General features: G+C 40.2%; 1 protein-coding gene and 1 non-coding gene across 2 annotated transcripts in view; one reads left to right on the top strand and one right to left on the bottom strand.

The window, feature by feature from the left end:
• Positions 1-25,574, bottom strand: part of Mctp1 (multiple C2 and transmembrane domain containing 1) — a 550,355-nt gene that overhangs the window by 427,762 nt on the left and 97,019 nt on the right. The gene's annotated exons all lie outside the window — the stretch shown is intronic.
• Positions 6,970-7,106, top strand: LOC143440512 (small nucleolar RNA SNORA48). The gene has a single exon (XR_013108164.1). It is a non-coding gene; the product is annotated as a small nucleolar RNA SNORA48 (small nucleolar RNA).

Raw genomic sequence — 25,574 nt, 5'->3', positions numbered from 1 at the left:
CCTTGTTTGTTGGTGGAACTTGTATGAAAATCACCATACCTAGTTACTTGGTCCCCCCTAAAAGCATTCTGACTTAAAGATTTGATTCTGTATATTAAATTTCTTATTGGAGAACCAGTATAATAAATGCTCACTAGAATATTGTATCTTATAATGCTTACAAATATTTGTAAATCATCTGTTGCCCACAGTTAAGGTCTGTGTCATAAGTTTCTCTTAGAAGAAGAGAAATGGTCGGTCATTCAGATAAATTTCTGTGATTTCTACTTTTCTCAGCTACCAAGAAGGTGAGGCCAAGTCGGTCTCCTTTTAAACAAAGTTAGTATATATGTGGCATTCATTCATCTGTTTCTCATTTGAATCAATTTTTGTTACATTTTAATTATATTTGGTCTGAATGTTTTAATACTATAAGACACTTTGAATTTATTAATTAAATAAGACTGGAATTAAACATTAGATACTTTTCCAGTGTTAAATATTTGGATAATTTTTGAAAATTAATGTTTTTGAAACTCCAATTTTCAAAATATCTTATTAAATATATCTCACTGAAGAGATTTGAAGCTTTAATTGCCTTCAGTTCTTGTTGGGAGCCGACTTTTAGCAGAAAGCGGCTAGATCATCTTTGCAGCCATCTGGAACCATATACCCTGATAAATTTGGTTTTCAATAGCCTACAACAGCTGAAGCACACTCTGATATCCCACATAGCTTGTTTTGCTGTTTACTGCCCCCCAGCTGCAAGGCGCACGTGGTAGCCACGCCTGCAAGGCATGTGGTTCATGTGCTGTCCACGCTAGTCATGCCTGTAAGGCTTACATCATATCAACACCTGCAAGGCATGTGGTATCCACGCGCCTACAAGGCACGTGGCAAAAGCGTATAAATACAAGGCACGTGGCAAAAGCGTATAAATACCTCAGAATCCCCTTCAATAAAAGAGACTTGGTAAGAGACTTGATCACACCCTGTCTTGTCTCCATTCTTCGCGTCTCCTGCCCCAAGAGCCCCACTCTCTCTCTTGACCAGAGCACTTAGCCCCAAAGCGTTGAGGCAGAGTATGGGCTGCAACAAGTTCTGATATGTACAATGTAACATTTTATAGTTAAGTGTTTGGTTTCAGACCCTTGAACAAGGGACTGAGATGCATATTTTACATATCAAAGCAGACCTGGCCTCCAGGTTCTCTCAGCATCCCTCAGTCCCTGTCTGGCATACCCTGACCCCTGCCCACAACTTGAACTTTCCAGGTAAGGAATGGGATACAATTCCTCTAGAGACTCTTCCCTATATAATCCAGACATTTTTGTTCTCTCTCTCTCTCTCTCTCTCTCTCTCTCTCTCTCTCTCTCTCTCTCTCTCTCCCTCCCTCCCTCCCTCCCTCCCTCCCTCCCTCCCTCCTTCCATCCCTCCCTCCCTCCTTCCCTTTCTCTCTTTCTCTCTCTCTTTCTCCCTCCATCTCCTCCTCTTACTTCTTCTCCTTCCTTTCTTCTCTCTCTATGTGTGTGTCCTTTCTCCTCCCCCTAAACCCCTCTCTCCAAGATCACTCTCCTGCCCTCAATACTTGGGGCCAGTGAACTCACACAGGAGCAGCTTCCCAATAAACCTGCCTTTAATATATTTTAATCTGGCTTGAACTGACTCTTTTCACTGGCAGAAAAATAAACTCTCAGTAAGATTATATATAAAGTAACAGCATTTAATGAATCAGTATTACACAAATCAGGCCATTTAGTGGTTTAAAACAATAACCTTCCTTCCTATCTCAGAATTCAGTGGGTTGGTCATTTTGGCTGGGTTCAGCTGAGTAGTTTCTTTTCTGACCTCATCTATGCCTTTTCAAGCTGCTGGCCTTTCAGGTATAGCTAGATAGTCTCAGAAGGTTTCACACTATGTGTTGTTGGATAGCATTGAACTGCCAGGCTCTCACAGTTAGCTAGGGATTCTTTGTGAAAATACTTGTTCTGAATCCAGCCATGAAAACAATCCCTGTGCTAAAGCATTTGTCAGCACTACATGTGCAATACTTGACTTATGTCTATTGGTCAAGGCAAGGCATGTGTTCAGGCTCATTGATTAAGTAGGCTTGATTAAGTGGAAGCTGTTACTGTCATGATTTACTACAGAGTACAATAAATTCATTAAAACAACCATCCTTTCTTCAAAGTGCTACTGTAGTCACTGCTGTTGGCCAAATAAGACCACAGTTACGGTTTATTATGACCTCAGTGTTATAATGTTTTCATAAGATTTTGCTTTAGCTTTGCCTGGTGGCAAAATTAGACTTTCCTTTTTATTCAAAGTTAGAAAATAAGGTCAGGCTCAGACACGGAGGTGTATGAAAATCAATATTTCATTATATCAAATATAGTTTCCATATTCAGAGGGAAAAATAAAACTGAAGGAAAATATATTTATTTGTAAAGGAAATATTGATAATGTCTGTAACTATGAAAATATAGGAAATAATGATAATAATACTAACATTTCTCAAACTTTCGTGTAAAGACTAGGAATATACAGAGCACAAAAACATACATTATGGTGGTAAGTTAAATACAATGATAATTATAGCTTATTGTTTTTAACTCAAAATGTCCTATGAAAGAAACATAGTTCCAAAACTGAACACTGTAGTCCTCTGGTTCAATAAAGCATACTATCAGACAGTGATGCTGTTTCAGACCATTTTACCAAGTATCAAATACTCTGAAGAAGAACATAGATATTCAGAGACAGCCTGATCTTCCACTTGGAAATTTACAATTAGAGTGTCTCTGAATACAGTTGAAGCGGATACCCAAAGTCTGTCCTCAAACTACCTTGCTACCTTCACAGTACACTGGAGAGTCATTCACATTCACTGACAATCATCTCTGAGCCTCAACATCCCCTCCTCCTTTTCCAAGCAGATCCGATCTTTTGAAGATCCAGTGAAATATGTTTCTTCTAAGCACTCTTCGCTAAAATCCCCAAGTGCAGATGCGTGCTCCGAGTCTGGCCACAGAACTTTGTCTTTTATGAAATTGCTGCTAGCCCTCGGAGTGGTTTCCTAGGAGCTAGCTTTCCACATCCTAGGTGAGTTCAAGTTAGGTATCACACTTCCCCAAGTGGGCCACCAACACTCAATTACAGAAAGACCAATTAGGATGAGATCAAGGAAGAAAGCATTAATCCTGAGATTCGCTGGAGAAAGCCAATCCATCATTTTGGGCCAAATTTAAAGCAAGCTTTATTAAATATTAAATATTAACCAAAAGATGGATTTGGTCAGTTCCATTCTCTGGAATTTCCCAGCTAATGGCCTTGAGCCAGGTGCTGCAGGGGCTTTTAAGGACAAACCTGTAGGCCACTATACTTTTCCATGAGGCTTTGTCATTTTCCAGGAACTATAATTACCAGAAGTCTTGGAAGTTACCTGTTTCCTAGGCTGGTGAGGGCTTTCAGATCATGACACTGTTCTAAAGAAGTGTCATAATGGCAGAACACCAACTTAGTCACATTTACAGAGATGAATGCTCTATGCTTTTAGTGGTTTCCTCTCTAAAATGCCTTATTCGATAAACCACTTTAAATGGAGACTTTGTATAGTCAAAGCTTGTTGAACCTGTAGGGCCTCTAACAGTCCTCTTGCCAAAGGAATCACCTTCTGGGCAAGCATCAGCTCTTCAGAGAAATGCTTTGGCAGTACACCAGAGCAGCCGTGCCTCTTGTCCTGCCCCCGACTAGCTGTTCCTATGACATCACTCCTTGGATTTAGCACAGTGTATTGTCATATTTACTATATTTTGATCACAAAAGTATGAGGCAGACTGTGCACATAATTGGACAGGCACTTATTAACTAGTGGTAATATATCTGAATACTCATTATTTGTTATATATGTTTTTGAGTCTACACTTATATCAATTTGTAATAACACAGACATGAACTACTTGCAGACGTGCCAGTATGATTTAAACTTTCATTATTCAATATTTTAAAATATGTCTTAGCTGCATCAGGTAGTTGGAGTTGTCTTTCAAGCAGTCCTTAAGATCAATTAGTTAAAAAAAAAAAAAGGCTCAAGTCTTAGGAATGCCAATGTTAATTGGTAGGTTAATGCTAATAGCAAGAGCCTCTGCTTCTCAAAGCAAAGAGCTCAAGCATCGTCTGTATTATTCCCAAGCACTCTGCAATCTAGGAGGCTTTGTTTGAATATAGGCAGCATGAGGAAGTAGCTTGGAGATTTACAGATATTTGCATGGTTTTTTTCTGGCAAATGCAAATTGCTTAAGAAAATGAAAAAAAAAAATCTATACACTGCACCATGTCTAAACACAGATGAGCACAGGTGAGAGCAACTTCGCCTGCCGGGCCCTGTGCAGCATGCTGGGCCCTGCGCTGTGCCTCTCATATCAGGGAGGAGTGCCTTCCTTTCTCATTCTGACTTCTCATACAAAATGATTTCAGTCAAAGAAACCGACCTTAACTCCTCAGCTTTTAATTAACTCTTGAAAAGTTAATTTTAAAAGGATAGATGAAGCTCCAAGCGGACAGGAAGATATGCACTATTCATGAGCGGTTAGTTCTATTGTTAGCTGCTTATTCTGGAATACATGCCAAGGTGTACAGAATTATGGATCACACAGGTCATTCGCGCAAGGACAGCATCAGGTAGTATTAACCCTCTGTCTCACCAACCTGAGAAGGCCAAAAAATTGAAAAAAAGTTTTGTCTCAAGATCTAATGTCCAGCTTGACATCAACCACACAATCAGCAACTAAATAGTTAATGAAGAAAAGAAAGCTGCAGTCATTCCACAGCTGTAGGCTTTTTACTTAAATGATGACCATAGAAGCATGAAATTTAAGATCACCACATTTTAATGATGAATGTTTAATTTAATACTAAAAGAGACCTTTACAGTTAACATGCCAAATTCATGCCGAATACTGAAAACTCATTAACAAAAAGCTAAACATGGCAGGTTTAGAAGGAGAAAGGGAGAAATGTAATTATATTGTAATCTTCAAAAATGTTTTCAAAACATGTTAAAAGAAGAGGGGAAACTTTCGCCCATTTAGTGTCCTCTTGTCTCTGTGTTACCAGATCCAGCCACATTTTGAAACTGCAGGAAAGGTTTTCCATTTCTAGAGAAAATGAACAGGTGCAGGGTGCATTGCTTGCTTTCATGTTGTGATAAAATACTGGATGAAGGCGAATTAAGAAAAAAAAAGAATTAATTTTTGTCTCATGGTTTCAGAGGGGTCAGATCAAGATTGCTTGGCCCCAGGTAATTATGTGAAATTTCATGGGCAGCAGAATAATGCAGTGAAAGACAGATGCTCACACCACAGGAGACAAGAAACAGAGAGAGACTGAAAGTGGCTGGAAAACGTAAGCCAAAAACCTGCCCCTCGTGGCCTACTTGCTCCATGTAAAACCCACTCCTCAAGTTTCCAAAAACAGCTCCTGCAACTGGAGAGGAGGTTCAGTACATGAGCCTTTTAATGGGGCCCTGCACACTCAGTCCATAGCCATGGCTGTTAGTGGGGCCCTGCACACTCAGTCTATAGCCATGGCTGTTAGTGGGGCCCTGCACACTCAGTCCACAGCCACAAGTTTCAATGGTCATTTGGTTTTCATTTTTAAAATATATAAATTTGGAGCAAAGTAGAAAAAAGGGTTGTTTTCTTGCCATCTCTTTCAACTTGTTTGCTTTCAGATATTCCTGCTATCATCCTTGTAAATGGGCTAGAACTTTGCCCTAGTGTTTGCCCTGGCTCAGTTAGAGACAGGAATAAGGTGAGTAGTAGTAACATATTCACAGATTCTTTGTCACTCATTCAGATTGATTTGCCGTTCCAATTTCCCTCATCGCTTCCTTTTATTATGCAATTAGCTGTTTAACAACACTAACGTGGATATCCTGAAGGCTGTGTACAAAATTAACTTCAATTATTTTCAAATACAGAGTTTAGCACAGTCACAGTCCCTAGAAAGATATCACATGACTGTGGTAATTCTCCAAGTTAGCAAGAGCCATGCCTTATCGTGTATGCCCATTGTTATTACTAATTCAAACTGGCAGCCAAGACAAGAAACTAACAGGAAACACAATAACTTTTTACAATAGAGTTTATAATTAGGACTCAAAACATAAGATTTCTACAGAAAAAAAAAAAATTCCCTGGCAGGATCAAACATTTCATTCCAGTCTGAGCCCTGTCACCTTTCCCTGACAACCTATGCAAATGAAGTCTCCAATTCCCAGAAAGCTAAAAGTTATAACTGTGTTTCCCATTCTTCCAGTCACTGTGGGAGGAAAAAAAAAAGGAGAGAAATGCATTAAGAGCAGGCAGTGTGTGTTAGTTGTTTTAAAAAGTCCGACCTAAGTTCAGAACAAACCACTCCAGACCACACGGTTCCAAGGGGGAGAAGGTTTATTCAGGAGATAGGGCAAAGGTGGGGAGAAGAAGGTGGAAAGGTAAGAGAGAAGAGAAGTAGAGGCCGGCCATGACCACGTGGAGAGAGAGGAAGGTGGGGGAGGGGACAGAGAGGCAAGAGGGTAAGAGAGAAAGAGAATAAGATGAAGAGAGTGAGGAGGGGGCAAGCAGCCCCTTTTATAGTGGATCAGGCCTACCTGGCGGTTGCCAGGTAACTGTGGGGAGGAGCATACCTGGCTGTTGCCAGGTAACTGGGGAGGTGGAGTTTAGACAGAATACTAACAGTATAGACCCAGAATCCAGTCATGAATGCTAATGTATAAGGGAAACCCCTGTTTAAACACATAAAACTTAACAAAATCTCGTTTGCAAGTCTGTCAGAGTCTATCAGCATAGAACAGAGGTGCTGAAGAGACCTCGTTGGCCGCTGACCACAGCTACTATAGAACATGCACATTACACTCACTGTGGATCACATGAGACTGAAGCGTATGTGATAGCATGAAATAGTACTTAAAGAAAAACAAGAAGACACCCCTGCCCCAGCAATGGGGCAAGAGACACCTTGTTGCTGGTGGTGTTCTTACATCAGTCAGAGCAGATGGCAGTCCTTTGTTCATCCTAGCTTGATGTCTGGCTTAGTGGCCAAAACTCTCTTATGCCTAGGACACATAAAAGTCAAATCAAATCAAATCCAGGCAGCATACTGCAGAAGGAGAAAGACAGAGACCTAGCAACTGCCATGCCACCCCAGGCCTGTGCATGGCATAGATGGAAGCCCAATAGCCCCTGTGGCCAGCCTTCATTGGGAGCCACCACAATGTGGGAGTATGTGGTGGTCAGATGGGAGAGAAAGAGAAGTGGGGCAACTTGAGCATTATGAAGAGAGATGGAACTGGAGACTCAAAGGTGGAGAGGACTAGCCTGTTTTGAGTGGCCAACCCTGACACTCGAGGCCATGGTCAGGGCCCCACCCCAAGCTGCCACTGATGGCCATGCTCTCCATAGCTACAAAGCAGCAGGGGTTGCTGTCCATGTCTGTGGCTCATATTACAACCTGAGAGCATGGGAATGTCCCTGGGTCAGGGACTACATGAATGTCCAGGGGCTGTGCAGAGCTGGTCCCACCCTTTCCTGGCTGCTGAGCTATTGAGAGCTGGCCGTGAGCCTTGCCCAGTCAACACAGTGGAGATGGTTGTACAGGTAAGCTAGCTGAGAGTTCGTGAGTGTGGCAGAGCTGACCCTGTCACTTGTGTGCTGTGTGGCACAGGCACAGAGGTGATGCCACCTCCAGCAGTCAGGAAAGCTGCCCACAGGGCTAGCTTTGGAATGCTAGCCCTGTTCTTCATTAACTTTGGCACTTCGGAGAGCAGGCGCGCTGAACCTTGCCTCGTCAGCACTGTAGTACTGGCCTTGGTCAAGGGGGAGTGGGTGAGCCATCCTCGAGGCCAGAGCAAGAAAAAAATGGCCCCAGTACTAGTCTGCTGTGAGGTGGTGTGGGGCGCAGGTGTGATTCCCACCCCCCACCTGCAGCAATGGGGAGAACTGGACCTGGGGTCAAGAGAGCAGGTGATCTGGCCCTGCCCCCACTGGCTGCAGAGGAAAACGGGGCCCAGAACCTTGACTGGGCAGCACAGTGGAGCTGGCTTTGGTAGAGGGGGTGCAGATAAGCCAGCCCCAGGGGCATGAGATCAAGAGAGCTGCCCCTGTGTCCTGTATTGAGTGGCTTCACCAGAGCAGTGTTGGAGAGCTCAACCTGTGGTGTTGATAAGGGACAGTTGAGTGAGCTGACCAACTAAGCTATCACCCAGACCCAGATTCAAGCCTCTGAATTGTCCTACCCCCAAATCTATAGCATTCACAAACAGGATGTGCTAAAATCCTGCTGACCCAAAGCTGCAGAATCTCACAACACAGGGCAATACCAGGATAACCAAGAGAAGTCCTGATGAGGATCCACTATTGAGGGTGTCACAGAAGCCAGAGACCTCGAACCAGACCAGTGACTCATTGTCTGTGATTACAGCTTCCACAATGAAATGTTTCCTATGCTTTGTTGATATGTTGTTGTCTGCTTGCTTGTGTGTTTTTTATTTTGTGAGGGATGTTGCAAGGGTGAAGTTTGGATATTAGGAACAGGGAGATGAGCAGTGTGTGATGTGAAACTCACAAAGAATCAATAAAAAGGTTTTACAGAATAAGGGTTAGAAATGTAGCTCATTGGAAGAGCATGCATGAAGCTCTGGGTTCAATCCTCAGCACCTCTAGAAAAGAAGGAAAGAGGAGGAGGGGCACTAAGAAGAGTGAGCTGGAGGAAATGCAGTTAGAACATGCTTGTTTAGCCAAGAACAACTTTAGTTCAATACACAGAGCTCATTAAAAAAAAAAAAAGTGGTCATAGTTGTGGACTCTTATAATCCCTATGCTGAGTCCTGATGTGTGAGCTCCAAAAGCGGAAAGACCCTCTCACCTCTACCATACACACAGACAGACACACACACACACACACACACACACACACACACACACACACGCATGTGCATGCGCACACACACATACACACACATGCACGCATGCACACAAGCACACACATGCACATGAAGAGAAGAGAGAGTGAAGAAGGAATGGAGGGATGGAGGGAGGGATGGAGGGAGGGAGGGAGGGAGGGAGGGAGGGAGGGAGGAAGAAAGAGAGAGAATAAGAGAGACTGCCTTTGTTATACTCTTGTCCCCTCTCTCTTCCTCTCTCCCTCCTCTCTCTATGCTGCTCTTTTAAGTCACCTCTCTTTCCTGTGATATTTGTTTGTTTGTTTGTTTGTGTGAGGGGGGAGGGAGGGAGGGAGGAAGAGAGGAAGAACAATGTAAGGGAAACAGAACCTAACCATGTAGCAGTTGTGGAATAATTGGAATCAAGGAAAACTAAAAGCTACTGTTTCAAAGATAAGGATGAGTGTGGAAGAAAAAAATAAAACAATCAACCCCAATGTATAAACATTACTTTCCCTAATGACAAGGAAATTAAAATTCTAAAAAGAAAAGGCAGAAGGCTAAATGCCAGAAAAGTACCAAAAATAAGGATTTCTAAGAAGCACCTTCATCTCTGTGTCAAGTATGATTATCCCTTGCCACAGGACACCACCCACTATATCACTTGAGATGGGATGCAGTTCAATCTCCTTGTATTGATTCTTCAGAGGAAGAGATCCATTCTCACAGAAACACAGATGCTGTAACAGAAAACAAAACAACAACAACAACAACAAAACCTTTTGGCTTTCCACAAGTTTCAAATCCCCCTATTAGAAACACAATTGCTCCAAACTGGTAGAAGGAAATCTGCAACACAAAGAGCTAATCTTCCATGCATGGGGAAAATCCTGCAACACAAAGAATGAAAGATGCCACACAGAGAGAAAGTATCCAGGAAACAGAAATTTAGCTCCTTTGGCAACACAAATCATATTGATTTCTGATGGAAGTTTCTAAAAATAAACTTTCACTTCTATGAGCTGTTTTACTAGCCTTTTGCTGACAGCTACAACGTTAGAAACCATCTGTACCTTATTCATTAATGAAATAATTATGTCTCTACTTTCTACATTCTTTTACTTTCTCTTGGCATTAGACTATGACTTTTGTTTACCATTAGATTATAATTCTACTAGCTTCTAGCAGAATTACCTCTCTAATAAATTGGTGAATTTGATCATCTTAGGGAATGATAACTCAATTTTATACCATGGTATCATTCACCCAAGTACTTTTGAATTAAATAAAGTCTTAAAACTAAGAACACACATACCTTATAAACAAATTAAATATCTTTGTTTAAATACATCTCTAATAGGAAATATGGTTATCCTGTCTTTTGTAATACTGTAGAGTGAAAAATTATAAAGGCCATCTTATGAAATATGTGTAAATTTTTCGCCTTAGACCTTGGGCAGAAAAGCACCTGCCAGCAGGTTTGGGTCCATCTAATTAGTTACAGAGGAGGGGGGAGTTACAGTACAAAGGTCTGTTAAGAACATCCCAGAAACTGACTGGCCAAGGGAAGAACTACACCCTGCCCCATGGTACGGCCTACTAGTGTTCAAAAGAGGTAAAACAACCAATCCTGTGCACCCGCACGAAAGTTCGCTTTTTCCCTACCCCGCCCATATATAAGCGCTATGCCCCTGAGCCACGAGGTCAGTCCCTCTATCCCCTATGTGAGATATGGGGATATGGGCTGGCCCAGAGCTCTGATTTAATAAACCACCTCATGTGCTTTACAGCAAGACGGTCTCTCGTGTGTCCTTTGGGTGCGTGCTATCCTGTGACTTAAGTGGACTCCTTTCTGGGGAGTCCCGGACCTTTCAATACTACAAGGGTATCAGAAATAAAAATTATTTAGCACTTCTCATAATAAAATAAAAGGAACATTCACGTTCAATGTCTATTTCCTATGTTTGGGAATGTATGTGTGTGTGTGTGTGTGTGTGCGTACACACTTACATTGATGTTAAGCAAATATCATTGTAGTAGGATGACTGTCATATGTTAGCTTCTGAAAGAACCATTAATTCATAGATTGGAGACAAAGAAGTACTCAGTCATGAACCGAGCCAGCACAGGTTCACTAGCACTGCCTCCCATCTATGCAATACTGATTTCCACTCTAACACACCTGCTTCCTTATTGGCCTTTCCGTCTGACTTGATGTCTAAAAAGAAAAGGTCCCACTACTTTCCATCTGTTTAAACTCTTAAACAAAATTCCTTTTCATAGACCAGTAGTGAGCATTTCTTTTGTATTTCAACCTTTGGCTGTACTTCTTTTTAACCATCGAAGACACTATTTCCAGCACTGTATCTGACCAGGATCTTAAAATCCTTCCTCTTCCTCCACCTCCTCTTCCCCCTTTTTTTTTTTTTTTTTTTTCCTCACCCCTCTCAGTCTCACTCTCGGATTCTCTGTCTCTGTCTGTCTGTCTGTCTCTGCTCTTTCTAGTGCCTAGCAACATTCTATGGCCTCCTCTAGAGATAGCCAGCAGTTTTAAATGCGAACGTGTAAGCTTTACTGCTGAATATTCTGAGCTATAGCCAAAGATAAAACATGGCCATTTATCTTCCCTGTATACTGAACAGTTTGCTGGAGAGTGGCTGGAGGTGGGGTGTAGTGTTGCATTACAAATGCAATTTTATCCAGCCTTTTGAATTTGAAATAACTTAATTTAGTCAAGTTAGTAACTAAGGAAAAGTGGAGCTACGCCTAAAAGTCACATGTGCTTTCCATCATGGCCCTGGTATGTATCAGTGAAAATTTAGAACTGAGAGATAAGATGATTTGGATCTATTCCTCGATTAAATCTGATCACGGGGATCATTCGAGATTCTATTTCACTATTTTTGTATCTTCCCTTCTGCATGCAATGGACATGGGCTTGGGTGAGAAGCTTTAGGCCTTGCAAACTGAAAGTCAATAACCAAAAAAAAAATGGATTCCATGTCTTGGAGCTAATATCACTTTTACACCCTGAGACTTCACTCTCGGATTTTTGTTTTGTTTTTGCAAGTTCTCTAAAGGATCCAAAGGATATCTAGTGTAATTCTCCCATCCCAAAACTAGGAAATAGTAACAAATAAAGGAGAGAGTATTAATCCTACGAACCAAATAGGTTTGAATCCAGACATATTCAGTTTCATTAATGAGCCTTATTAATTATTAAATTACTAAATCACTAGGCTTGATGGATTATCAAACATTCTCGCAGAGCAGAACAGATGAGGTAAAATAACTGCTGGCCTGATTCTTTATTTATAATGTGTGTGGAATTTGCCAAAGCCGGAAAAAGTGAACACATAGTGAATTAAATACAGGGAGAAACACCAGCATATGCTTTGTGAACAGTTGGCTCAGCTGCCTAGTTCATGGCTATAGTCACCAAAGACAACAACTTGGTCCAAAGTGGCCTCTGTCCAGACAGAACATACACTTTTCTTACCTTGAAAGGGGCCAAGACACAGAGCAGGTGTATCTATATATGATTTTATAAATCCCATTTTGATTTAGGAGGAAAAGAAAACAATAAAATTTTCCCTGACCAACAGTATATCGTTATATTAATCACTGTAGATATACAAGAAACGCAATAAACCCAAACTGAGCCTATACCAGTGCAGCTAATAGACTCGTCAGGTCAAATGTAGAAGGAATAAAGGTGTATGCACTGCAGGTTGGAGTATGTAATTCTGATACTTCTCAAATTGATCTTCTAATCTGTGTGTTGCTACAAAGGAGTGAGAACAAATATTACTACCACTTATGACATCTAAAAGTCAGTGTAGTGGTGCAAGTACACTACCTTAAGTAAAATGAGTAAGTCCTTACATCACTTTGGGGTGCAGTTTCTGAGGAGAGAACAAGGGGCAATGAGCCAAAAGATTCTAGCATAAAAGGAAACGAAAACTCTCCTTTGCCAGGAATGTCTGCAGGACTGTGAAGCCTCCTAGGACAGCCATTGTTTGTAAGTGTTTGGCATTGTCTAGGAGGTACTTTATTGGTTTATTTTGTTTTTCCTACCCCCAAAAGTTACCTGTGCTCATCTAGAATTAAACGCCTTTATGGCACTTCTAAAAATAAATAATAAGAAGAAAGCATAGTTTTATTTCTCTTCTCTCAAAATCATGCCCTAAAGAAATGCCTAGCAATTTTGCAGTGAAAGATTTTTTTTGATAAAATGATACTGATATAATGATAGAATACAATTCCCATTTACCTATACATAACCTGAATTCCAAACAATGGTGTGTAGACAAGAACCCTGGAGCAGTTGGCTGTGGTGATGTTGCTTTCCTTTGTCAGTGATGTGTTTAAGTTCATGTCATACTTCACAATTCAACAAATAACATGCGTAATTCCATGTCCTGCCTGAGTGGCGAACTTGTAAGTGCTCAGGTCTGAGCTGTGTGTAGACCTTCAAGATTTAAAGAAATGCAATAAAAAAATGCAAGGTACACAAGTATCAATATGAAACTTTGTGACAAACTATACCTAAGGCCAACAGCCCACTCTCACACCCTGGTTTTTCCTGCTAGCTATCAACTCGTGTCATATATATTTCCATCTTTGTGAAGTCAAGAAATGGAATGAGATGAATGGTGAGGGCCAGGAAAGGCAGAAAATCTAGCAGACAACATGATCACACATTTACAGGCTAATTAAGAATGGTTCACCTTAAGCCAACTAACAGACTAACATCTTCAGAATGAAGTACAGAATTTCAGCTAAAACTAGAAATGGACCAGGACAGGGAGGTTCTGCAGAGTGACAACACATGCTAATGTAATCTTACAAGAAAGCCTGGAACAGGTCTTCCACATCTATGTGGACTCTTTTTTAAAAATAAGTGAAATAGCAACCAAAAAAAAAAACTAATAAAAAATGGAGCAATTAAAATATCATAAATGTTTGAGATTTGTGTCTTTCAGGTGGTGCATGTCTTTAGTCTGAGGACTCAGGAGGCAAAGCTAGGCAGATCTCTGTAAGTTCAGGGCCAGCCTGGTCTACAAAGCAAGTTCTAAGGCTACACAGAGAAATGTCTCTTGTTTCAAAACAAAAAACCCAAAACCAAAAAACCAAAAAACAAAAACACCAAAAAAAACCCCAACAAAACAGAAAGATTTTGTGTCTTTAATTAGAATGCTAAATACTAGAATAAGAAGATCTTGGTGAATAAACCTTCCAGTGCGTTGTCTTTCTGATGCTTTCTAAGAATAACCCTTACCTGATGTGCTAGTAGAGAAGTTTCCTTCTTCAATCCTTCTAACAGGCGTCAGCGTGTGAGCCTGAATGCTTTCTAAGAATAACCCTTACCTGATGTGCTAGTAGAGAAGTTTCCTTCTTCAATCCTTCTAACAGGCGTCAGCGTGTGAGCCTGAGAGGAATGACGCGGAGGGGCTACACTCGGCAGCTACTGCTGCTGCTAGGCTGGATGCCTCACTTTGGTTTATTTTGTTTTGTTCTTGCTCTTGTTTTGAAATAGGATCTTTCTACAGAGCTCAGCTAAGCCTTGAACTTGTGGCAATTCTCCTGCCTCTGTTTCCTAAATGTTGGGATAGATGTGAACCCATGGTGAGTCTGTCTATTGTTCATAGAAAGCTGTGGAGTTAGAAATGAATATGAGCACACACAAAGCAGACAGTATGCGAATGTAAAACCCACTAATTATTACTGACGAAATCAAGATTCCACTTTTAAGCCTTTTTCTTAACAGGAAGAAATTTGTTATTTAGAGATCTATACGTCTCGTGTAATTTATCTAGTACAATGATTAGAACAATTAGAAAACATTGAATTAGTAGTATATAAAGACACAGGGGAAAGCTGTTGAGCTGATACTAAAGGCATACTGTAGAATACTATAATGATCAAAAAGCAGAGAACTGAACTTATCCATAGAAACTAACACATGATGTAACAAACTAAGAGAGATTCTTGGCAAGATCCCCAGATTCCTGCTTATTCCTGCTTACCTATACTCTCTGAGTATCAAAATCCTCTGGATGTACATTTAAACTCATATATATATAATAAAGCAAAGGAATCATTTTATATATTATTTTATATTTATATATAAATATATATTTTTATTTAAATATTTATAAATAAATATAAAATAAAATATATAATGATTCCTTTGCTTTATAGTAGAAAATAGAAAATGAATTTAAGGTGGAAAATCTTTATTGCATTCTAATTCCTTAGTTCTTAAATGTGTTTAATGTTGAGCCCCCACACAGAACCTGAAACAAAGACAGAGGCTGTTAATACCATATACAAAGAAAGTAACGGAGAAGCAGAAACCTAGAATCAGAACCTTGTAGCTGTGGAAGACCAGCATGCAATAGCTGTGGTGATACAATAGCCGTGGTGAGGCAGGATTCTATCATGCCCTGGAGACTGCCACCCTTGTGGCTGACACTCTTCCCTTGAGTGTGAAAGAGACCTATAACAAGGGTAGGACAGGTAATTGCTCAGGTTCCACTGCATGGCAGCAGAGATGAGCCAGTTACCCTCTTGATTAGATTCTTCGTATGTAGACTGAAGAGAACTTTCTCACCAGCTTTGAAGGTGAAAGCTTCATACTATGTGCTAACCATGTGGCTCAGACCTGGGGTACCCCTAAGAACTGAGGCAGCCACAGGCCAGTGACTGACAAGAAAAGAGTCACAAAGAACTGAATTCTGCCAACGGCGTGAATAGCTTGAAAGAGAACCATGTGCTCCAGACAAGAATCACGGGGATTCCATCATGGCCTGCTAAAGCTGAGTCCTAAAAGCAGGGGCCTGACTCAGCCACTGAGTACTCAAATGTGACATACTTATGCTATTTCAAGTTGACAGGTTGATGGCAACTTCTTACTAGGCACAAAGAACTTTTGACAAACAAACACCCACTTTCCATGGCATTTGGGAAACTATTTGGGAAACCTCTGTTATGGGTTTTAATTGTACTAGATTTGCCTAGGATGGGTAAGTTTCGATAAAAGCCACAGTCTTGTTTCCTAATGCAAACCGGTCTTGCTCAAAAACATATTTTGTTTTGCTCTAGAGGTTTACAAATTCTCATTAGCTTCTCATTCTTCACAGCCACCATGATGATGGCTTAGAACAAAAGAAAGTGGATTAAATGATTCACTGAAGAAGATTTTCCTATGCAGGTTCCAAGATGAAAAATCTGAGCTTTTTCCTGCAGTAGTAAGTGCTTATACAAGACACAAAAGTTTTGTACCTTGGCATCATGGCTCAGACCTAATCTCAGCACTTGGATGGTAATTTGGATAGGCCAAAAGGAAATTTACAGTGCTTTATTTAATGGAAAATTCAGAATAGTTTCAATTTTAGAAGGAAAAAAACCCCATATGCTAGTATTGTTAAGATTCATGGTAAGAATGAATCTTCTATTCATAAGGTTTAAGGAAGGAAGAAGAAAGCCTGCCAATTTTGTTATAACATCTCAAACTGCATGAGGTTGATAATAGCTAAGCTATCAAGAAAAAGATATTCATTAATAAATGAATTGTATGTACATGAAGGCAAACACAGCCTATGTAGGGTCCAGCATTTTCTCGTGGTCTAGGCATTAGCCACAGAACTTCGAACTTACTATCTACAGATGATGAGAAACTACTACTGTTCAGAAAGCCTGGAAGTTGATTCTACAAACACACATTCCTTTGAACATAAATTATAACAACCCTTTTTTAATGTTTTGAAAATGTAAATATACTCCACTGATTTTTATAACTATGTGTTATTCTTCTGTAACAGATATTAACTTGAGATTTTAATCACAGAACATTTTTGATGCGTTTCACTTCCCTTTGTGGTTTCATATAGCACAGCACTATAAAAACATGTGATACACACAGCTCAAGTATAAGGGCCAGAGTTCTGATCCCTAGCACCGCACATAGAAACTGAGCTAGGCATAGCAGCTTATACCTGTAATCCCAGCACAGGTAGGCAGAGACAAGACGACTCTGTACCTTGCTGACCAGCCATATTCTCTGATGGAGACTCCAGTTTCAATGAGGCATTCTATCTCTAAGCATAATGTGGAAGCAATAAAAGAAGACACACCACTGACTTGGGCTTTTGTGCATCCATATGGACATATATATTCACATACATACATATAAACACTAGCATAAAAAAACCTCACATTCCTAGAGTCCACATTAACATTAAAACAAAATGAGGTAAAGACAGGGTCACACTGTGTAGCCCAGACTGACATCAGAATAATGGCAATCCTCTTACTTGAGATTCCCAAGTGCTAGATTCACTATCATGCTTGGAAAAACAATAGAACAGTTTTAAATGCTTCTGGCAGCATTTTAGACTACAAGGCATAGTTTTGTAAAATTATAGTCTGATATTTACATTTTAATGATAGTATCACCAAAGAGCCAGAATAAATAAATAAATAAATAAATAAATAAATAAATAAGAGCAAAGACTAGCAAGACTAGTGTCACAGTCTTTCAAAAGAATTTAATTTGGTTAAAAAGCATAAGTAATATTTGATTGACAATTAAATTCAAAGGAGAATTCAATCAATATTTTCTCTGAATCTTTGAGCTTTCAGTGAACTATGAAAGCTTTGTGGTCAAGCAAGCAAGATGATTACATAAACTATAAGTAGTGAGGCAAAGTCAGATGGCACTAGGTAGATATGCTGTGTTGCATAAGAAATTGTGAGAATCTAAAATAAAATATAAATATTGGGGCCAGTGAGAGCAGGGAGGGAAAATAGATAATAGAGACTGATAAGAACCACCAACAGTCTGCTTGACTGATAGAACTACTAATTTCTAACAGGATGACCAACCTAGATTCCTCTCCTGCTGGCAATTAATTACATTGCTAGGACATTTACCATGTTCTGAGAGCTCCAAAGTTCCATCCTCAGACACCAAGAGGCAGATTTAAAACCCAATGCATGGAAGGCTTGAGTAACCTGCCCAGGATCACAAATCAGAAAGTGACAGGGATGGGACTTGAACCCAGCCTGTCTGGTTTCACAGTCAGTGCTCTTAAATGACTCTTTTATAGTGTTATATAGAGAAAAATATGGAGGTGGGACAATTTTAGAATGAGTCCATTTAGCTAGTTGGAACAATACAATTGTTGCCATAGACCTCGGCCCCTCTGCATGGTCCTTGGGGTAAAGAGTCAAGGACACAGATTCCAGGAGTCAGGTGTGAATCAGAAGCAGACTCATTTATTGCAGGATCGAGGTGTGCATTTATGCCCTCTACCCATGCCCCATTGGTCTACGACATCTTGATCCATGTAGTTGTCACCATCTGATTGATTGTTCTGGTCATGTACTCTGTGGTCATTTGTCTCCATGTGCCAGGCAGATCTTAAGGTTCTAAAATGCGAATGAAGCTGTTACACATGTGTGAGCCATTATGTGCCGCCAGTTAGGATATGATCAATCATTCCCCCTATAGACAATGATTCTCTAAGATGATGTTAGGTATGAGAGGCTAAGCAGGCAGCTGGATTATCAGTCTGAAGATCTGGTTGAAGACTGGAAGTCATTAGGATACAGGTACTTTGCTGCTACTTATGCAAAGAAGATACTTTACAAGAATGTGTATAGTTTTAAATGGGCTAAGATCACACTGATGATATTTCAGGGAAGAAAATTCATTGTGTTCACCATATGTTCTAATTAATTGCAATGTAAACTGTATTTATACTGTAGGCTTGTATGCATCTCATTGTAAGCAGAATTTCACCCCTTCAAGGTAGGGAGTTGCCTCTTCATTTGTAGAGGTAATAAAGCAGCTTTTTAAAAAATTTAACTAATTACCCAAGATTTTCCTACTCACCTTTGCTGGTCTTAATAATGTAACAAGAGGAGAAAAGTGTGCTGTCAGTCCAGGTTTGTAAAGGCTGGGAGGTACAGTCAAGCTGCCTCCTATATGACCACATTTATAAAATTCTATTAGATCAGTAAGAGTCTGTCCAACAGGTTTAAAGGGTTTTCCAAAGCAGATGCATTGCAAGCAGACATGTCACTCACAGTATCAGCAGAATGCCTGATGCATCATGGCACTGTGAAAGCTGAAGACAAGCAATTGGTAGCACAGGAGGCTTGAAGATTGCTCCCTGCTTTAGGTATGTATGACCTGCTTCACTGTACCTGCCAGAATCTGTGTCAGCAACACCATTAGCCCATGAGCGAAAGACATCACTAACTCTTTTGCTTTTCCTTGGAGTTACATAAAACCTGAGAGCTTCATCTCTCAGTACTTTCCGGCTCTCAGCAATATACAATGTTGACAGGAATTGGGATTAAATTCTACATCCAATTGTTAAACTGGAAAGAAATATAACAAATATGATCCTTGAAGAAGGTCATGTAATCGAGAGACTTGGGTGTTTATTTTGTTGACTTAAAAATGTGTTTAAAACCCAAATATTGCGTATCAAACTGTATTTTCTTTATATGTGAATTTACCTAAAATATTTCCCCGTATTTTGACTTAAACTTCTGAAATTTGTATTTATTTTTAAGGAGTTTCCTATTTAGAAACAGAAACAAAGAAACAGAGTGATTCTTAATTAGATGGCCAGTTAATGCCAAGACCTGGTGCAATGCCTGCCTCCCAGGAAAGGACCACCAGCTGCTAGACGAACAAAGCCAGGTGTCAAACTGGGTGACATATTCTGTGACCTTCTGGGTTACCTAGATAATGTTTGTTAAATGTTTTGTGGCCCTTGCTTGGCATAAGTTTGACATTAATATCCATTTTTTATTATGGAAGCATTATAAACCTTCTTTCAGTCCATATTTGATGACAAAGTTCCTATAGTTTCGAGTGACAGCAACAACACTGCAGTCTGGAAGGTGCTGTTGTTATATGAAGCAGTGATTTGGCTCTCAGCAGAGAGAGGTGTCATAGCATTGGGAGGGCTACGCTTTCCTCTCCATTTTTCTATAAATACAAGAATCTTTCAGATGGGAAGGAGGTGAACATAAGAAATCCAGTATGACAAGGACCTGTAGTGTTAATGTGATTGAGGCACACTAATCACATTGGGGGCCTTGGCTTTCTCTTTAAAGAAAAGGAATTTAATAAAATGTCAGCTACAGTCACAGATATTTTTTAATAAGTTTAAATACGGCTCAGGATTACATGCTTTCATTTTAGAAAGGGGTTTCTTTTAAAATTTTAGTTTGTGTTAAGGAGCTTTAGTTAAAGCACTGCAGTGCTTGTCATTCAGACATCCCCTAGCTGATAAGTATTTGAGAGTCTTTGCATTCATCTATTGCTTGTTTGGACATCTGAGTTCATACATGATTTTGTGGTTACACAGTCAAGGAGGAGCTACAGTTATGGTATACAGCTATGGTATATTACAGCTATGATATAATAAACACAGCTATGATATAATAAAGCCATGGTATTTAGCTATGGTATAATGTGGCTGTGGTGCAATATTGCTATGGTATAATACACCTACAGTATATATTTATGGCGTAATATAACTAAGGCAATACAGATATGGTATAATGCAATTATAATCCACAAATTCTGTAGAAAATTTTTTTTTGGAAATAACTGTGTCTTTTACCAATATATTTTCATGACGTTAACTTAGCAAACACTCACTTGTACTTCTTAGGAAAATTATTCATTTGTGACAAAGGAGATACTCCATTTTGAATAACTTGCCTTGAAAGCATGACAGCCTCAGTTAGGTCCCCAGTGCACATTTAAAAAGCAAATAGACAAGTTGGGCACAATGGCTCAGCACTGAGAAGGCAGAGACAGAAGAAATACACAGTGCTTAGTGGCCAGAAGACCCTATTCTAATGAGAGACCTTGACTCAGACACAGAAGCGAAAACATTGACAGTCCCCTACAAAGTATAGATGGACGCACAAAAGGACGTTCCAAACACAATGACTTGCCAAGGAGGGAAGGTGAACTGTTAACAAGTGGAACCTCATAAAACTAAAGTCTTCTGTGTGACTAAGAAAACAATTAACTAAAGAAGCCTACAGACCCGGAGAGAGTCTTTGCCAACTGTACATCTGACAACGGAATAATATCCAATACACAAAGAACTCAAAAAAAAAAAAAAAAGTCAAAAAAATGACTCAATTAAAAAACGGGCTAGCAATCAGGGTTCATCATCTTTAATGACTGACAAACATGATGTTAAAGTGTACTGCTGGGGCTGCAGATATGGCTCAGGGGTAAGAGCACTTAGCATTCTTGCAGTGGGCCTGGGTTTGTTGCTAAACACCCACATTTGTGTCCCACAACCATCTGTAGCTCCAGCTTTGGGAACTTCGATCCCTACTCTGACCATGAGGGTACTAGGCATCCATTGGTGCACAAACATACATGTAGACATGTGGCGGTTTGAATGAGAATGGCTCCATAGACTCATATATGCGAACTTTGGTCTACAGTTATGGAAACTGGTTGCTTTGAGGTTTCTTCTCCAGCATTCCCTATCCATCTCTGCCTTGGGGTTGTTGTTACAACTGCTCCAGCACCAGCCTGCTAATCACTGCTATGCTCCCTACTACGAGAGTTATGAATTCACCCTCTGAACTGTAATCAAGTCTACAGTTTCATTGTAAGTGGCCTTGGTTACAGTGCTTTGTTACAGCAACAAAGAAGTCACTACAACAAGAGAAAACACACAAAATCTAAAATTCTAAAAAGAAAAGTTTTAATAAAATATACTACCATATTAAATGATTAATAGATTCATTATATACTATCTGTCTAAAATTCAAATTCATCCAGGCATCTTGCACGATTAGTGGCTTAATTTTTGTCCCCCTTAATTCTTCTATGTAAAAGAAATTAATCAGGGTGGTGTTGGTTTCTGACACAATGCTCCTTGGTGTCTAATGTGGGTGCTTATAGTGGACAGGCTATATATTCTCCACAGTCATCAAAGACCCAGGCTCATCCTCCTTATATTTTGGCAAAGGGATTTTAGAAGGACTCACCTACATCCAGCTGATAGGAGAAAGAGAAATATTGTAATTTGGGTCTTGAATGACTTCCATGGGTTCATGTGTTAGACTTGATGATCAGAGTGGTAGCAATGATAGGTGAAGTGACTCTAGGAACTAGGGCCTAGAGTGGGGTCTTTAGGCCACTGGAACAAGAAGAAACTGTAGGAGCTTTGTTCTTCCTCTTCTCTTTTCTTCTTTCTGGATGTGTTAGGTCTCAAACCCTGAGACAAATAGCCTAGGTGTTTACTTTTACAAATCAAAGTAGACCTGGCTGCCAGGTTTCCCCTGAATCTCTCAGATCATGTTACAGGCCCTTCTGGCTGACATACCTCATCCCTTACTCTAAACTTCTCCAGCCCAGGAGCTGGGTAGCCCCCTTTGCAGCTGTCCTTCTCTATATAATCCAGACAATTTGCCAATGCCAGGCTCATGGCCCAGGCTACCCTTCATGGTTGGCAGCTCCTCTTCCCTCTTTTCTCTCCATTTTCCTCATATGTCTATGACTCAGTCTGGTCATGTTTATTCTAGACTCTCCCAGATAGCCCTGCCTCTGACCACACTCCCTTTTATCTACAATAAACCTTCTTCTCCACTATTTGTTTGTTTGTGTTTGTTTCCCATGCAAGGTCAGTCACTTTGCCCTTCGTATACTTTTACCATGATGTACTGACAGTCAAGATGGAAACTTCCAAAGATGGACAAAAATAAACATTTTCTCTTCTTCTTTGTAAGTTAATTATCTCAGTTTTTAGTGTATCAGAAATCTAATGAGCACATATCTGCCTCTTCCCTGCCATGGCCCAGTCATAATGGCTTTCATCCATAGGACATTGGTGTTTACAGCACTCTGTCTAGATTCAGCAAGGACTGGGGAAATTGATCCATTGATGGGTAGAGACTTACCACCCATAGTCAAGTCTACAAAAAGAAAGGGAATGTGTCACTTTTGGAGTAATGTTCATCGTTTGTACTTCACCATAGAACCAAAGAATAATGACCCCATAGCAACAGAGTAATGACCCCATAGTAACTAATGACCCCATAGAAACAGAGTAATGATCCCATAGCAACAGAGTAATGACCCCATAGAAACAGAGTAATGACCCCATAGAAACAGAGTAATGATCCCATAGCAACAGAGTAATGACCCCATAGAAACAGAGTAATGACCCCATAGAAACAGAGTAATGATCCCATAGCAACAGAGTAATGACCTCATAGAAACAGAGTAATGACTCCATACCAACAGAGTAATGACCCCATGCCAATTTTACTTTGTCCTTTGGTGTAATTAAGTAATTAATTGGTAATTAAGTACTAATATCTTGAAACCCTCAATCTTTGTATAATGTCTGATATCTATAGAAACACAATTGGCCTAGTTGGTGAATCTTGGTTTTAGATTCTAGGATGAGGAGCTGAGGTATATATGTGATTTACCAAACAGACCTGGCCTCCAGGTTCTTCCAGAATCGCTCAGTCTCTACCTGGCATAACCTGACCCCCAACTCTGAACTTTCCAGCCCAGCCCTTTCCCCAAAGGCTCTTGTCTATACAATTCAAATATTTTGGTCTTCCCCTGTCTCTTCTCCTCCCTCTCTTCTTTCTCTGTGCATACTTTCTCTTTCTCTTCTCCCTCTCCATCCTCCACTCCTGGTAACCTCCCTGGCCTTGGTCCTTAGGGCCAGTGAACTTTGGCTTAAAATGCCTCATTTCACCAGCAGAGAAATAATTTACCAGGTGGTTTGCATAATGACATTTTTCCTGGTACTAAAAACCTGTCATAATGCATCCAAACAAATTTATATCAAACTTATATCATGAGAATAAAGTTCACAAACATGAGCATCTTTGAAAAATCCTTGTGCTAGGTACATATAAAATCAGAAGTCACATATGACTTAGCATTCTTCAGAGGATCTTCCAGTCTGCTGTGAAGACCTCCAGGAGACAAATTCTACTCTGGAATGTCACAGTCCTGAAGTCTGCCTGAACCTCAGCAAGAAAGGAATACCAATCATGCTCTATGTTACCCTGTCCAGGCCTCAAGATTCTTGCTTTCTTGGACATAGCTGATCTGAGTTAAAAGAAAAGTCAAAATTTTGAAATCTTGGATTTGGTCAATATACCTCCTGTGTCTGTCCATCTTGGACAGCTACCTATTAAACCACAGTCTTCTGCATTATGCATTTGCACTACTGCTAGATTTACCTCTCCTGTAGGACCTGTGATAACCTTGGAGAACATCCTCCTGTGGTAACCGGGCTCCTAATCAATGGGAACATTTTACATGCCTGCTTCGGTGGCTAGGAGAGCTGATGTGCTCTGTGACCAGCACTGGAACCTGGGGTCCCAGGGCTGCTTTAAAGAGAACATTTTTCTGACACATTTGAAATGACCGAAGGCTGATTCTTACTTCCTGTGGTCCCATATACAGGTGAAAATTGCTCAGACAACTTAGAGATCTGGCTTTCCACACTTTTCCCCCACAGGGAAAATGGACTTAAAAGTGTTTCCTTTTTACACTACCATCCAATTTACCTCCCTGTTTTCCTCCTTTCTAAGAGCTTTAAATGCAGCCCCCAGCACAGAAGCCTAAGCATAGGTGTTAAGATGAAAACATCCCTGCACGCAGCAAAGCAGCGAGAATCCCAGCATTTTGCATGAAAACATTTAGGAGCATCTTACATCATTCCATGGTAACTCTTGCTTTTTTTATCAACAGTAATTCCAATTACTCTAAAACTCTTTCCAGCACTGGCAGGGTTCTTAAAAGTATAGTGTTCTGTTCTCCCAAAACAGCAGAGTGCTAACAACCCTCTCTCTGGACTCCCTCCCAGACACACATCACTTTCTTCACAGTGAGCATTTATTTGACACCAGCATCTGTGCTATCTGGAGGACTGTAGAGATTTACTCAGAAGAGAGCATAGGGGGTTGTGGTTCATAATTCTCTCAGAACACACACTGGCTGACTGGAAAAGGTAGCAACAGAGGGGAGCTATGGTGTTTCATGTGTGTCATCCTTTCCATGTGCTCTGTGTCAAAAACTCAGTATTACTCAAGAGGAAAAGGATGAAGACAGACGAGAAGGAGGAGGAGAAGAAGATAATGAAACAGCTACCACCAACACCCTGGAATATACAGCATCAATTTTGGACCTACAGATGACTTAAGAATATTAGAACTTGGCAGTGCCCTGAGCTGTACAAGAATAATTAGCTACAGACATTGCTTAATGCTTATATTCAGAAAGCATGAAGTGAATTACATTAGCAATGGATATGGCAAGTGGAAGCAACAGACAAATGTCATTAAAAGTGAAATGAATCTTAAGAAAGAAGATATAACAGACAATAGAATGAAAAGCATGAACTTTGCACCTAAGGCACTAAGCCTAAAGGGAGTGACTACAAAAGACTCGTCTCAGACACGAACATCATCTCGATGCTCAGAATTAAGCTTACATTGCTCATCTTGGTAAACAAAAAAAAAAAAAAAAAAAAAAAACCAAAAAAAAAAAAAAACAATATTTACAGTTTCAATTCCATGTTTTCCTCTGTTTTGTCTTCTGTCCTATACCTGGCCTATAGAACAG

This window comes from Arvicanthis niloticus, chromosome 29 (genome assembly GCF_011762505.2).
Source record: "Arvicanthis niloticus isolate mArvNil1 chromosome 29, mArvNil1.pat.X, whole genome shotgun sequence".
Lineage (NCBI taxonomy): Eukaryota > Metazoa > Chordata > Mammalia > Rodentia > Muridae > Arvicanthis > Arvicanthis niloticus.
Note: the sequence above shows the minus strand (reverse complement) of the source record. Positions and strands in the feature narration are given on the sequence as shown.